Here is a 15,135-nt window from a genome sequence, read left to right as displayed (position 1 = left end):
GTTGGCCTATGCATGGGTCATTTGATTTGCGAAAGATTCAGTATGTGGAGCAATGGATGTTTAAGCGAAAGGCTAGGCAAGACATGTTTGACTGTGTGTGAAAGTGGGAGAAAGAAGTGCGTGAGTGAATGAAGCGTGAACAGGCCTTGATTGAAAAAGAACAGCGTAAAAGTGTGCATGCGAAAGCATTAGAAATGAAAAATAAAGAGATTAAAGAAATTAAAGAAAGGGAAGATAGGGAGAGTCAGTTTCAGGTAAATGGCCAATACGCTATTCGTAGGCCTCTTGATCCTATTCTTAATAAACCCCAAGATGATTCTCTCTTATTATATCGTTGTCCACCTCCGTATACTCTTCCCTCTGCTCCTGATGAGTCAGATGAAGACTCTCCTACGAAGCAGCATAAAGCCTGAGACACTCGCTCAATGTTAAATACCGAACATTCCTCTCAGATTAGATCTGCGGCGCTTAAAGCCGATCGTAGTACTAATGCTGCTTCTGAAATCTTAGATACTATTCAGAATTGGTCGGAAAGGGAACAAAAATATTTAACCGAGATATTTGCTGCAGAGGTTCTTGAGCGATTTAGGAAATATTCGGTGGAAGTAGAGCCAGATTATATAGCAGCTGATTGTAAGCAATTACGTGGAGGTTCTTTAGTCTTCTCCCAGGTGGCTGACATGATCAGACACTTGGTTAAATTACGTGATAAAGCAGTCCATTCGCGGGAGGAGAAAAAGGCTGCAGACGCAGCTGCACAAACATCTCGAATCAACATGGCACGAGCTCCGATGCTCGAAATAGATAAGAATGTTGTAAATGTGAAACCTATGCGGGAAGCCGCACCTTTATATGTTCCTCCTGAAGGAACAGGCACAAGTGATGATAAGACTTCTATTGACGCGAAAGGGTATTTTATTTATAACTGGGTTTACACTCCTTGGAATAGAGCAGTTGTCATGGCTCATAAAAATGCATTGCCTCATCCGCGAAAGATTCCAACAGCTTTTTATGAAGAAATTGAGGGTGCCATTAGCTCTTGTACTATGACTTTGTCTGACATTGATTTGTTTTTTGGATTAATATTACCGCCTGATATGTGGAGAACTGTGCGTAAAGTTGATGATCGTGTGGTATTTGGGGCATTGTGGTCAGATATAGAACAATTGGATAAAGATAGAGAACCTGCACAAAAACCGTGTCAGCTAATTTTAGATCTTCCAGCAGCTATCTTGGTTAAATTAAAGACGATTATTCCCCCTAAAAAGATAGATTGCACTATGTTAGCACCTTGTAAGCAAAAGATAGATGAATCAGTTTCAGACTTCTTCACACGCTTTGAAGAAGCATTCCACGAATCTAGTGGTCAGTCATTGACAGATGACACAGTTAGGCATCTGCTTGTCGATAAATATGTCACAAACCTTTTGCCAGAAATTGCTAGTGGCCTAAAGGCGAGTGAAAGTTCATGGACTACCTCCTCTCTGGTTTCTCTCCTAACTATGGCTCAGTATTATGAACGACAAGAATTAGAAGCGAAAAGTAAGGAGGATAAAAAATCTAAAGAGTTAAAAACAAAGTTTATGATGGCTCAAGCTTATGGCCCACCTTCTAGAGGTAATAATAGAGGTGGACGTGGATCTTATGGTTCATCTTTTCCTCCCTAGCCTCGTGTAGATTTGTCTGTTGATCAGTGTGTGTATTGCAGACAATTCAGACATTGGATTTCTAATTGTCCAGTGCTACGTGCTCAGCAGGGTTCACATGGTCGGGTACAAATGAGAAATCGTTTAGGATATTCAGGGCCTAGAGGAAATACAAATGATCGTGCTAGGTTTGATGCTAATACACGTGGACAGGAGGGGGCTAATACTTTTGACAGACGGAATCAATATCAAATGTCCGACTATGAGCCGTCTAATTTGCAAGATACTGCTTATCCATAGGATTGCCTCGGATGGGATAAGGAATCAGTTGAAGTTCCAGTAGATCAGAAGGGTCCCTATGTTTCAGCACATGTTTTGGGTTCTACTGATCAGTTTCTAGTTGATACAGGAGCTACTCACAGCGCCTTGTCTAAACACTTAATTCCAAGGGCTCCCCTGTGTGGCTTAACTATTACATCGATAGGTTTCGATGGAAAATCTTCCCTTAGCCCATTGTCACAGCCACTTGCACTTCATGTTGATACATTTCCTGCTCCATGTCCGTTGTTGCTCTCTCCAAATACACCAGATAATATTGTGGGTCTTGACATGTTCAAATATTTCAGGGCCATGATACGATGTTCTACGGAAGGAGTGCAGGTTATTTTAAATGACAACCACCCCATGATTGAGATATCCTGTATTGTTAAAGAAGATATTGCACTAGCTTCACTCCCTAGTACTTTATGGGCTACTTCATACACCGATGTAGGACAAATGATTATTCCACCAGTACATATTAGTGTCAAGGAGGGTGCTATACTGCCGAGATTGCCTCAGTATAAAATTTCTCAAGAAGGAGAAGAAGCACTTACATGTATTGTACAGGATTTGATTGAGGTGGGGGTTGTGGAAGAAGTTCCTTATAATGTTTGCAATAGTCCGATTCTTCCCGTTTTGAAAAAAGATACTGACACTAAGATTTATAGATTTATAATCGATTTGAGAGAAGTCAACAAGATTGTAGTACCACAGTACCCTGTAGTATCAGAACGAAATTGCTTACCATGGTACTCTGGTCGCTCTAATAGCAACTACATTTTCAGTAGTGGATTTGAAGAACGCTTTCTTCTCGATTCCTATCCATCCTGATAGCCGATATTTGTTCGGTTTCACTTTGAATAACAGAACATACAGATTTTGTAGAATTCCTCAAGGGTACACTGAGAGTCCGAGTATTTATAGTCAAGCCTTAAAAAGACAACTCGCTTCCTTTATTTTGCCTGAAGGAGTGGCTCTCATACAATATGTCGATGACATCTTGTTGGCAGCTGATACACCTGAGCAGTGTGAAAAATGTACTTTGTCCTTACTTTCTTTTCTTGCGACACATCACCATAAAGTATCTCACGGAAGAAATTGCAATATTGTAGACTGAAGGTGACCTATTTAGGACACCTTCTGTCTAAGGAGGGCAGTGCACTGACATCAGATTGCATTCAAGCAATTCTCATTTGTAGGCAATGGATATTGGGTTTTTCACACATTGTTAAATCATTGCTAGCACTTTTGACTAAGAACACTCTGATTCCTCTTTCTTGGACAGATGAATGTCAAAATGCCTTTTGCCAGTTGAAACAAGCTCTTTGTTCTGCACCAGTGTTAGGCACACCAGATTATACGAAGGCCTTTACACTCTATGTACACGAGAAAGATGGATGTGCATTGTCAGTTTTAGTACCGACACACGGTGACAAGCAGCGTCCCTGTGCATATTTTTCTGCAGTTCTTTATCCTGTTGCTCGTGCGTTGCCTGGATGTTTTCGTTCAGTTGCAGGAGCAGCTGTGTCCATACGTCAGAGTGAAGGGATAGTTTTGTCACACAACTGGTGCAAGTACCCCATGCAGTAGATGCCCTTTTGAATCAGACTAAAACTCAGCATTTAACTAGTGCTCGCTTGACAGGATACGAATTGACACTGTTAGCACCTCATATTACATTAAAGAGGTGTGCTACACTAACCCCAGCCACTTTGTTGCCATATCCTGCGACTCAGTCTCAATCAAAGGAGCCTCATGATTGTATATTCCTTACTGAGGAACAGACAAAGGGTCGCATTGATTTGCAAGATACGCCCTTTCCAGATGTTGATGGGGAGCTGTGGGTTGATGGGTCCTGTTCAAAGTTACCGGATGGCACAACCTCAGCTGCATATGCAATCACCACACTTGAAACAGTAGTGGAAACAGCTCGCATACCACAGAAGTCGTTTCAAGTAGCTGAACTAATAGCTTTGACACGAGCATGTGAGCTTAGTACTGACTTCTGTGTGAACATTTACACGGATAGCCGCTATGCTTTTGGAGTGGTTCATGATTTTGGCCTACTCCGGGATGCAGATAATGCACGGAGAATTAGTACATAATCTCTTGACTGCACTTACATATCTGAAGAAAGTTGCCATTATGAAGTGTAGCGCACACAAGAAGATCACTGACAAAATAGGACAAGGAAATGCCTTTGCAGATCGTGTAGCGCACGAAACTGCAATACAGCGAAGCACTACACCTATGTACGAAGTAAAATCACAAGCTGAGCTTTGGCATGATGCTAGAGAGGAGGTATTGCATATACAGAGATATGCCTCTGTGGAAGAACTTGAACAGTGGTCCAAAGAAGGAATGTTAGACGATGAGGGTTGTTGGCGTAACAACGAAATGAATAAATGGAAATTGCCTGCAGCCTATTTACAACCTATGGTTCAAATGGCACATGGACTGGCACATGTTGGAGCTCTTGCATTAACTAAATTGCTTACATAAGTCTGGGAGCATCCTGAAATTGCCAGCACAGCTGAAAGAGTGGTACAGTCCTGTTTGATCTGTTGGCAGTACAATCCTGGAAAAGGGACACAAACTCATACAGGAGGGTTTGCTACACCAACCGCACCTTTTGAAGTTTTGCAGATGGATTACATCCAGCTCGAATGCTGCAATAATCTAAAATATGTCCTAGTGGTGGTATGTGCCTTCAGTAAACGAGTAGAGGCGCACCCAACAAAGGATAATACTGTTCTTACCCCAGCGGAGGTGCTTCTGAAGGAACTTTTTCCTAGGTATGATGTTTGTAAAATTTTATGGAGCGACAACGGACCTAATTTTATTGGGCAAGTTGTTGAGTATGTCCTGAAAGGGTTAGAGATCAAACAGAAATTCCATACAGTCTTCCACCCACAATCAGCAGCATTGGTGGAAAGGTATAATGCTACCTTAAAATTGAAGCTGGTGAAAATACTGGCTTCCACGTCCCTAAAGTGGCCAGATGCAAAGCCTTTGGCACTGTTATCCATAAGATCTGTGCCACACTCATGATCAGTTCTTACACCATATGAGGTAGTATTTGGAAGACCAATGAACATTTGGGGAGTTCCTAAGCCACGCCCCATACAGGATGTACCTTGTGTTCTGTTGAATGATTATTTGGCACAATTAACTGACAGTTTGACCTCTATTCATCAACAGGTTCAGGAAGCTCTTCCTGACAAATCTACAGGTGAGACCCATGACCTCCGTCCCAGTGATCATGTGATGATAAAGGTATTCGACAGCTTGGAGCCGAGGTGGCGAGGTCCGGAGCAGGTGCTGTTGGCTACAAGGACAGCAGTTCGAGTGACAAACAAAAAGAATTGGCTCCACACCATGCACTGCAAGCGTGTATCGCCCGCCTTGGTGGGACCTGCTATACTGACCGACCATCGAGAAATTCTGGAGATGGAGAAAGGTCAAGCTATCTTATCTGACGAGTCTACGGAAGTCTTTCAGGACCACACGATTCCTGGAACATCGTGATACAATTTGAGACCGAGGAAAGAATCTGCACTTTTGAATGAGACTGGTTGAGCTACTGGGTTTGTGAAATGGAGAGTCAATGAGGCAAGGGGGGATCAGCCCTACATTAGTGTAGTGACACCTGTCTAGGCCCGTGGTGAAGAAATCAACGGCTACCCAAGGGAGAAAAGCTCCAACGATTGTTTTCAACAGGTTCTTAGAAAGATCGAGCATCGTTGTCATTGAAATGAATAGGAAAATGATATGTGCTGTGGGGCTTGTTGTTGCCCTGGTGGTTTTGGCAATAACCACTTGGTTCATTGAGAAAGCAGTTCCTGCTCGACAGCTTTTTGTTGCAACTACTCCTGCTCCACTGGAACACTACTATTACACTCTTCCTTATCATGAGCAGAAACATCGACAGTCCTACCTCAATAACACATTTATTCCGATGTTGCATCATACCCGTAATGCTACAAATACTACCAATTGTTGGGTATGTGGGATGATACCTGCACACCAGAAGAAAGGAGGACCACCTTTTATTCCTCTACCGTTTTCCCATAATGGTTCATGTCAAGCTTGGTATGCCCTTTTGTTTGCTTATGGAAAGCCTTCAGTAGGTGGAATCATTTTTCAATTAAATAAAGAATGTTACCAAGATGAAAAAGGTTATCCTCAAGCTAAAGGGACTAAATGGAAATGGGATGAATACCAACCGGACAATATTTCAACACCATATGTCTTCACAAATCTGAAGAATATGAAGAACATTGGACCCTTTGTGATTTCTGTACCCAGAGCAAAAGCAGATTTATGTATTGGCAGTGCTGGGAGAAATCCCGTAGGACAAAGCGAATGTGTAACTACGCTGAACATTGAGGGTGTTATTAATAGTAGTTTTATATCATCGCACAACACCTACTTTGTGTGTGGTAATAAAGGATATATTATCAATTACCTGTTGGATGGTCAGGGGTATTCTACATATCATTTTTGTTGCCCCCTGTGTTTTTAGCACCTGCATCATATCATCTTGACCTGAAACTGTACAATGATATTTCTAAGAATAGATATAAACAGACAACAAGTACTGACGAGATTGACCAGACAGACACCGCTCTGCAACAATATGTCGATTTCAATTTGGGTTTGTTTTTCTTTGTGGGTGCTGCATTGAATAGCAGAAAAATCTGACGATTGACTTGTGTAGTGAAAGCTGTCACCAATCAGACAGCTATGGCACTTGGGAACATTACAGAAGAACCGCAATTTGTAGCACTCCAAAATAGGATGGTGCTCGACGTGATTTTGGCTGATCGAGGTGGTGCATCCCGCATCATCGGTAGTAGTTGCTGCGTCTTTATACCTGACCACTCACCTTCAGTTTATGACGCAATCTCTAAGCTGCATAAGATTGCAGCAGACATTCACCCAGAGACTGGTACATGGACATTTTCAAACTAGATATGGACACTTTTTGTTACTTGGGGCTGGAAGCTACTGACTATTCTATGTATACTACTGGTGATACTATTTACATGCTGTACTTGTATACAATGTGGTCCCATGATTAGCTCATGTACATCACTGCTTGTACACTTGCCAAAAGAAATATTACAAAAGAACAACAAATGCTAAATAGTGAAGTTACTGAGATGATGAACATCAATGTACAGGATGCAGATCCGGATTACCCTAGACAGACGAATGTCTTTAGCAAATGCTGAAAGGGTGATCTGTTGTAATTTAGCAATGATTAGGTTACGCATTAGCAGAAGACATCTTGTATTTAGAGACATTCTTGTCCGTTTACGGAATCAATTTTGTATTTCTTTCGGCCATTTTGTTTGCCATGTGCTCTGTCTTACCTTCCTGTTAACTGCCCTTGAAATCTGCCTAGAGACAAGATATATTTATCCTCTTCTGCTTAACACATGCTCAGTTGAGCATGCAGCTGTCTCCAATTTGTAACTGTCATGATGTGTCCACCAGAATTAGCGGACTGTCAGCCCTTCCCACTTGTTGCTAGCACACTCTCTGTATGACCTTATATGTATTTAAAACCAACACTCTGTGCCTTTTACCGCCTACATTTCAGCCCCTGTGGGTATAAAAGGACCAAGCTCCTTCTAGTCAGTGTGCTACCTCATACTATACCAAAGGGTGTTGTTTGAATGTAGTTCCACCTCATGAGTTTTAATAAACTCTGTCTTTTCTCTTCCAGTTTCTGTGCTAACTTCTTTTTATTGGTCTAAGGACTCTAAGCAGAGAAGGGTGAATCCCTTGCACTAGTAGACCTGGCTGAGGCTTGCTACCACAACATATTTCCAGTGAAAACTGACCCTTTTTCGAATGTGCCTAGCTGTGGATTTTGGACCTTAACTCTGCCGGCACATAATGAAACCTAGCAAATCTATAACTATTTTAAAGCTAGACATCCAGAGATATCCTGGATAGGGTGACCTGTGTGTCTCTCACCAGGTTCTGTTACCCAGAATCTCTAGCAAACCAAATCCTCACATTTCTGTGATGGAAAGTTCTGGAATCTGCAGGGAGCCACACATTTTCAGCCACCCTGCATTTCCCCAAATCACTCAATACCTTAACTGAGAAAGCAGAATGGAATGTAATAGGAAACCCAAGCCGGTATGTGGTTAGCAGACTCCTAAATAGATAAAATTCGAGGTTAGGAAACAGTTAGGAAAATGACAAAAAAGGAACATATTGGGGGCATGCTGTATGTTAAAGAAGGGAGATTAATGAATGCCAAATATAAGAAGAGTAAATTCATGTGATTTACCAGCAAAGGGTATTTCCAGGCAGAATGGATTTGGTGGCATTTGTTGCACCTGGCCCCCTTCTTTGGTTGTACTGAAAGGAGGAAAGAAATAGAATGCATTAATTAGCAGTATTATCTACAATAAAGAGCACACATAAAAACCAACAGGCAAACAAATCTGCTCCTACAGTGACCAATCCTATCCCCCAATTAACTGCCATCTTGTAAGAATTCCCCGTCCTATAAAAAACATATAACTATAGACGACATGGTTCCTCCACTACCTTCAAACATGTTGTTGTAGTCAGACAAAAGCGATCTCCAAAGGCTTCACCTCACAGAGATGGAGACTATCTAATGATATGGAGATGCCCGACCATTCATGAGATATTTCCTCTATCCTTTCATGCTGAACAAACTAAGGGGCTGATTACAAGTCGGATGGTCTTGTGACCGGCAGACTCACAGTGGTGGAGAAGTGGTGGTCCACTGTTACGACTTCCAAAGTCATACCGGATTGTGGACTACTGGCTCCACTAGTAAACAGTCGTACCCTGGCAGTGGCGCAGCTGCACCACAATGCAATATGGCTAGCAGTCCCGCTCAGCATATTACAAGTTCTTGCATCACCAGCCTTTTCATAGCAGAACCTCACAAAGAAAAAGCCGATGGTGCAAGAACATCTACAGGGCCACTTTGCCCCACCCACAATGGGGATACTTTCAGGGGTGCAGAAGATATGCCCCCCCTGTGTGTATTCCCACAAAGTTCCAGCACCACATGGACGTCACAGTCCATACCGTGCTGGAACTTTTTTTTGCCATTCCCATTACGGTGCCTGTTTTCCAGGCACTGCCATGAAAAAGGCAAAGGACTGCCAACAGTATTAAGAGTTACACATTTTTAACTTGTAATAATGCTGGCGGTCCTTGCGCTGCTTTGGTGCATTTGTGCCAAAGCCGTAATCTGGCCCTAAGTTTTAGCTTATTTGACATCCATGCTGCCTGCTGACAACCAAAGTGACACCGTTTAATTTTTTTTAAACCATAGTGACATGCATAATTTAATATGCTCCTCTAGTCTCTATGGATCAAATGCACACCCCACTCTCCACTGATAGGCCTTAAGAAATCCTATTTCATCCCTTTATAGTATGATTATATAGGGAAAAAAATATTAAATTGTATGTGTTCATAAGCCTGCTTACATGTGAATATTTTCTAGTACACATATGTCTGATTATATGAATGAAAAAATAATGAAGTATTTTTATTTAAACTCTTTTATTTGGTGTATTATTATATCCCTTTTCACGTTTCGACCCATGTCAATGTTTTCTAGTAGAAGGGTTGCAAATTCATACACACATATCAGTCAATCAAACAAGGATTTATAAAGCGCAGCAAATCAAACATAAGAGTCTCAAGGTGCTGTGGTATATAGATTTGGTGTATCCAGTAGAAGAAAGCTAAGGAACCATTAAATTATTATATGGTACTGGACGCACTTGGCCCCCTCAGTTCGAATGAGCTTTCAATCTTTTTTAAACGATACAGGTTCCAACAAAAATTAGGTCCCACTTGGATGTGAACATCAACTCTTTTCCTAAAATTCCTACGTGTTCACAATTTACTGCTAAAGGAGAGTGATGCACTTTTACAAGTGTGTAATTTGTATATTTTTTTCTGTGCCTCACTATTGCTACTTGACTTTTAATGAGCACTACAGTGTTTTGCGGCAACTGTGCATAAGAAAAATCTGTTTAGAACGTGATAACAAATACTATATCTTAAACGGGTCATCGACTGAGCTGTGTTTCCTGCATCTTGGAGTTTCTGCTTTTTCTTTATTGAAGTATTTTCCTTGCACGCTAGTTTTCATTTTGCTGTACCTGGTAAAAGATGTTGCACTGCGCTTGCGCCAGACATCACAACCACTCTGGACATGTTGCTGCTGCACACTCCTCAATCACCTGGGCTGGGAGTTGACTCCCTCAGCCCGCCTGGGGCCCAGAAGAAGCATTCCTTGATTTGCAATGTTTAAGAATACTGAGTTAAGCTAATACTTTGGAAAATAAAATGCATAAAGAATAAGCTCGTTTGAGGTTTTTCAAATTTTACACCTGCAGTCGTAGCTTTCATATATATTGTATTATTCTTTTTTGACAGGTTTCTTAGATTTTAAGCGTTTATTTACTGTGTATTTCTAAAATAAACGGCTCAGACCGTTTTTATTTGGTAGGCATTCAGTGTTTAATTAAAATTAATTCATATTGAAATGTGAGTAATTAGTGTCAAATACATTTGCATAACTTACCTATATTCTGCTCATTTAGATGCAACCTTATTCACTGAGATAATGCGCCATTTGTTTAGCACATTAATTAATAGGTGTGTCAAGTCAAAGTTAGTTACAGCATGACACCTTTGTGTTACTTGTGAATTGCGCAGGGTGTCATCAGATGTACTTTTGCAAATCCATATGCAAGGCTTCCGGAGCCTGAAAGGAGACTAGCTACAAAAATGTTCTGATATGGTTTTTTTCAATTGACCCGAGGGGCATATTTGTGAAATTGTGGCACTGTACAGCACAGAAAGTCACTTTACTGTTTTGCCCTGCGTGACTGGGTAAGTGCACAAATGCACCATATTTAAGGATAATAGCTTATTCATGACTTTTCCTCCTGCACTGGTGCACAATGGGTTACCTAGCACTAACACAGGCACCCTTGCATGTTGGTGCAAGGGTGCCCGAGTTTCATGCAGGATTTATTTTTGTGCGGCAAGGGACACCTTTCTGCACAAAACCAATCCTGAGAGTCATTTTTCTCTTTCAATGTGTGTAATGAGGAAGTAACGAGGAGGAATACAGACATTTCTCCTCATTACACTTTCATGGTAAGGCACATTCCCAGGTTTACAAGGTCTTGTAAATTTTGGAAGGCATCCAAAACCATGGGAGTTACATGGGAACATCCAAGCAACTCCCATGGAAAGCCTACAGAGGGCAGAGTAGCGCAACAAAGCGATATGCTCTGCTTTGCATTACTCCAGATTTTTGGAGCTACTCAAAGCCAAGCAAAGTGGCTATGTGTGAAATAAAAAATCTGACTTCAGGTCCGCATTGCTTTTGCACCTAATTGCGATGTGCAAGACCAATGCAAACTGAGTCATAAATATGGCATCACATACATCAGTACAACTGAAAACAATGTGGGGCCTATTTATGACATTTATGGCGCAGAGCAGCACAGCAAGTCACCATGCTCTCCTGCCCTATTTCACAAGGAAAGGGCATGTGCCGTATTCATCCGATACAGTACATGTCTGTCCTTTTCCCTTGCGCTGGCACCATTTTGACAGCCTAGCAACAAAGCAGGCACCATGTTACAAGGGTGTCTGTGTTGTAGACAGAATTGTTTTTTTGTGCAGGAAGGGGCACCTTCCTGCACAAAAACAATGCAGCACACATAGAACCTCTTTCTATGTATGCTGCAGAAAGCAGACATAGAAAGTGGAAAAAACTAGTAGAATTAAAGATATTTCTCCTCGTTACTCCTCTCCTGGGAGGTGTATCTTTTAGGAGCATTCCCAAAGGTACCTGTTCTTGTGGGAATGTGCCAAAATCCATGTATGTTGCATGGGAACACCAACGCAAGGCCCATGGAATGCCTCCCTAGTGCAGAGCACGTCAATTCAGTGATTTCATGTTTGACACAATACTCAATATTTATGGAGCTACACTTGTCTACACAATGTGGCTGTGCATGGCATCATAAATCTCATTATACATTAGTGTTGCTCTTGCACCACATTGCGTGGTGCAAGAGTGAGACAAAGGGGCTCATAAATATGCCCCTGTGTTTTTGAAAGGAAAGCTTAAGCCTGAAAACTCACTTGCAGTCGTATTATTCCTTATACCATTTCATGTAGCCCAAAACCTCGGAACTATAACAATCAAGTGAATTTCTACTATCTTGAAATGTGCAATTATATATTCATGTAAGTAGGCTATTTTTGTAGCCAACCCATTAAAAAAAATAATCGGCACAAGTATAGTACAAAGAAAATTAAAGGAAAAACGCATTTTCTTGTAACCTATGGTGTTGGACGCATGATAGGCACAACTGCTTGCTATTTATGAGTTTTATGACACAGGGTAGCACATCAAGTCCTCTTGTTGTTGTCATTTTGGATGAGTAGTGGCAAAGCAGGCCCTATTACACCATGGTGTAAGGGTGCCTGTCTTATAGCCAGGATTGTGTTTGTGCAGGAAGGGCTACCTTCCTGCACAAAAACAATCCTGAGAGGCTCATTCCTGAAGCTATGTGTACTGCAGAAGGGAGAAAAAATTAGTTGAAATAGGATAATTCTCCTTATTATGCTTCTCCAGTGGAGGCCTATCTTTTTGGCGCATTACCAGAGTTACAAGACCTTGTAAGCCTGGGAATAAGTCAAAGATTTGGGAATGTGTCAAAAACCAAGGGCTTAGCATGGGAACAACCACTCAATGCCCATGAAACTGTTAATATCAATGTACGTAATGATACTCTATGTACAAAACCAAAATCAAATCACTGTTACCAAACTGGCTAGCTATGACCACTCCATCAACCTAGGTCAGAAACACGAGGCCATGCTTGTCCCATGCCCTAGGCATGAGGCAACTGATTGACAGATCAAAGGTGGGTGGCATGTAACCAGCAGGACAAACGGGTGAAGAAGGCAGTGACATCACAATTGTCTGAGGAGATAAGCCACAGGGGAGTGCGTTCCCAAAACACCATACAGCTAGATCCTACTCAGCCAATCAAGACACAGCACACACTACACATGCTGTGATCACTTGCTACCCATGCCAGACATCTGGACACATTACCCACATGTAATATGCCAGAGCAAGGTCGAGGTTCACCTGCATTTCTTATCAGGTGGGAGTGATTTTTGGCTACATGAAAAGAACCGTATTCCACTCCCGAAACAGGATGTATGAATTGTTTTAAGCTGCTTCAAGAAATAAACAAAAAAGTCATTAAAATTGATGTATTTTAAGCCAGTCCTCAGACCTGTTTCTATATGCCGCACTCCCGGATGTAGTGTTTGATTAAACTAACTGTTCCTGTTTTGCTGAACACCTCTTGTTTTTATTTTTTCCAGCTAAATTAATTTTAAATCTAAAATTTTGGTAAGCCAGATAGGAGAGATTGGTGCTTTCAGTGAAAAAGGACCCTTTATTCGCAATGTGCCTAGTTGTGGATTTTGGACCCTAGCTCTGCCGGCACCTTAGGACACGGGAAACCCTATAAATTTTTCAAATCTAGACATCAAGGGAAATCCAGGATGGGGTTACTTTTGTGGCTCTCACCAGGTTCTGTTACCCAAAATCACTTGCAAACCCTTAAACTTTGTAAAAAAACACATTTGTGATGGAAAGTTTTGGAGTCTGCATGGAGCCATAAACTTCCGCCCTTGTACCCTTTCCCATAGTCTCGCTATAAAAATGGTATCTCACTTGTGTGGGTAGGCCTAGTACCCACAACACGAAACGGCCCAAAAAACACTGTGGACAAATTTTTCCAGTGAAAACTGACCCTTTTTTCGCAATGTGCCTAGCTGTGGATTTTTGACTCTAGCTCTGCCGTTACCTAGCAAATCTTTTCTGGAATGTTAACACCATTCGAAGCAGTCCTCTGCATTTTTCCAAATTTCGTGCACTCTGTGTTCGGCGGCCTGCCTCTCATTTTGAGACTCGTAGCAGGAATTCTATTTTTGTTCCTTCTACTTTGATATGGCAAGTCCAGTCACCAACGAAACCCAGACTACCATGGAACAAGCCCTCCTAGCCATGCGGTATTGTGAAAGAATTACACAGATTCTTGGCTTGGCTCGTTTAAGAGATCTGAATACCACCTGGTTCCTTTCATTCAGACCAATCTGGCAAGATTGCATCTTACCTGTTCTACGATGCCTGCTTTGCGGAGAAGAATGTGTGTTAGACATCTGTCTTACACTCCCATCAGCACTGCGGTTGGATGTTGACGCCTTGCTAGGTCCAGTAACGACTTATGCATCGTGTTGCCCCCAATGGCTGCCAATACTGATGACGGCATTCATTGAGATCTCACCAGCGAATCCAATCATTGGTGAGATACGTGGAACAACTGGCACACAGGTACCATCAACATCGACAGGATAATTCTCCCTATTATGCATACATTTTGGACTCCGCCGGATAAAGATGAGGGTCAGGAAGGGACCAAAAGTCTAGAGTCCTGAGACAGGCTGGTGGAGTTGGCGAGGGTGGTAGGATAGGAAGGGGAGTGTAGCTTGGCAGCCATCTGAAGGTCAGACAAATCAAGTCTGTTATCTCCAATACTCTGTAGGTGGTGTAGTGTCTAGATCTTAGGGTTGTTTCCCATTCCTATTATATTGTATGAGTTACTTCCTGCTTTTTTCAGCTCTCCTGGCATTTTTATTTTAAATTAATATTTTTTTAATTACCAACTAAACTTCTTACCCCAATATTGACTGGTAACTAAGTGTCTGATAAAATAAGTCAAGAATCCCTAATGAGTGGGCCCAGATAGTTAATTGGGTGGACCAAATCACCTAAACTCCTTGGCCTCGACACCGTTCCAATATGGCTGCTTATTTGCTCTAGCTGGAGATCACTTTCATGCAGTCCTGCTTTTGTTTCTGGTATTGTTGTTCGCAGGTCTTCTTTCACTTTCAATTAAATGTGTGGCAGAGAATGAGGGTCTCTTTGTGAGTTAGGGAAATGGTTGAAGTCGACACTGATGGTTGCAATGGACACACCTGCTGCGATGAACATCGCACACACTGACAATCCTGGGTGCATCTTCTTTAACTTGAGGTTACT

Source organism: Lissotriton helveticus, chromosome 2_2 (assembly GCF_964261635.1).
Source record: "Lissotriton helveticus chromosome 2_2, aLisHel1.1, whole genome shotgun sequence".
NCBI classification, from domain to species: Eukaryota; Metazoa; Chordata; class Amphibia; order Caudata; family Salamandridae; genus Lissotriton; species Lissotriton helveticus.
This window is presented reverse-complemented; position numbering follows the sequence as displayed.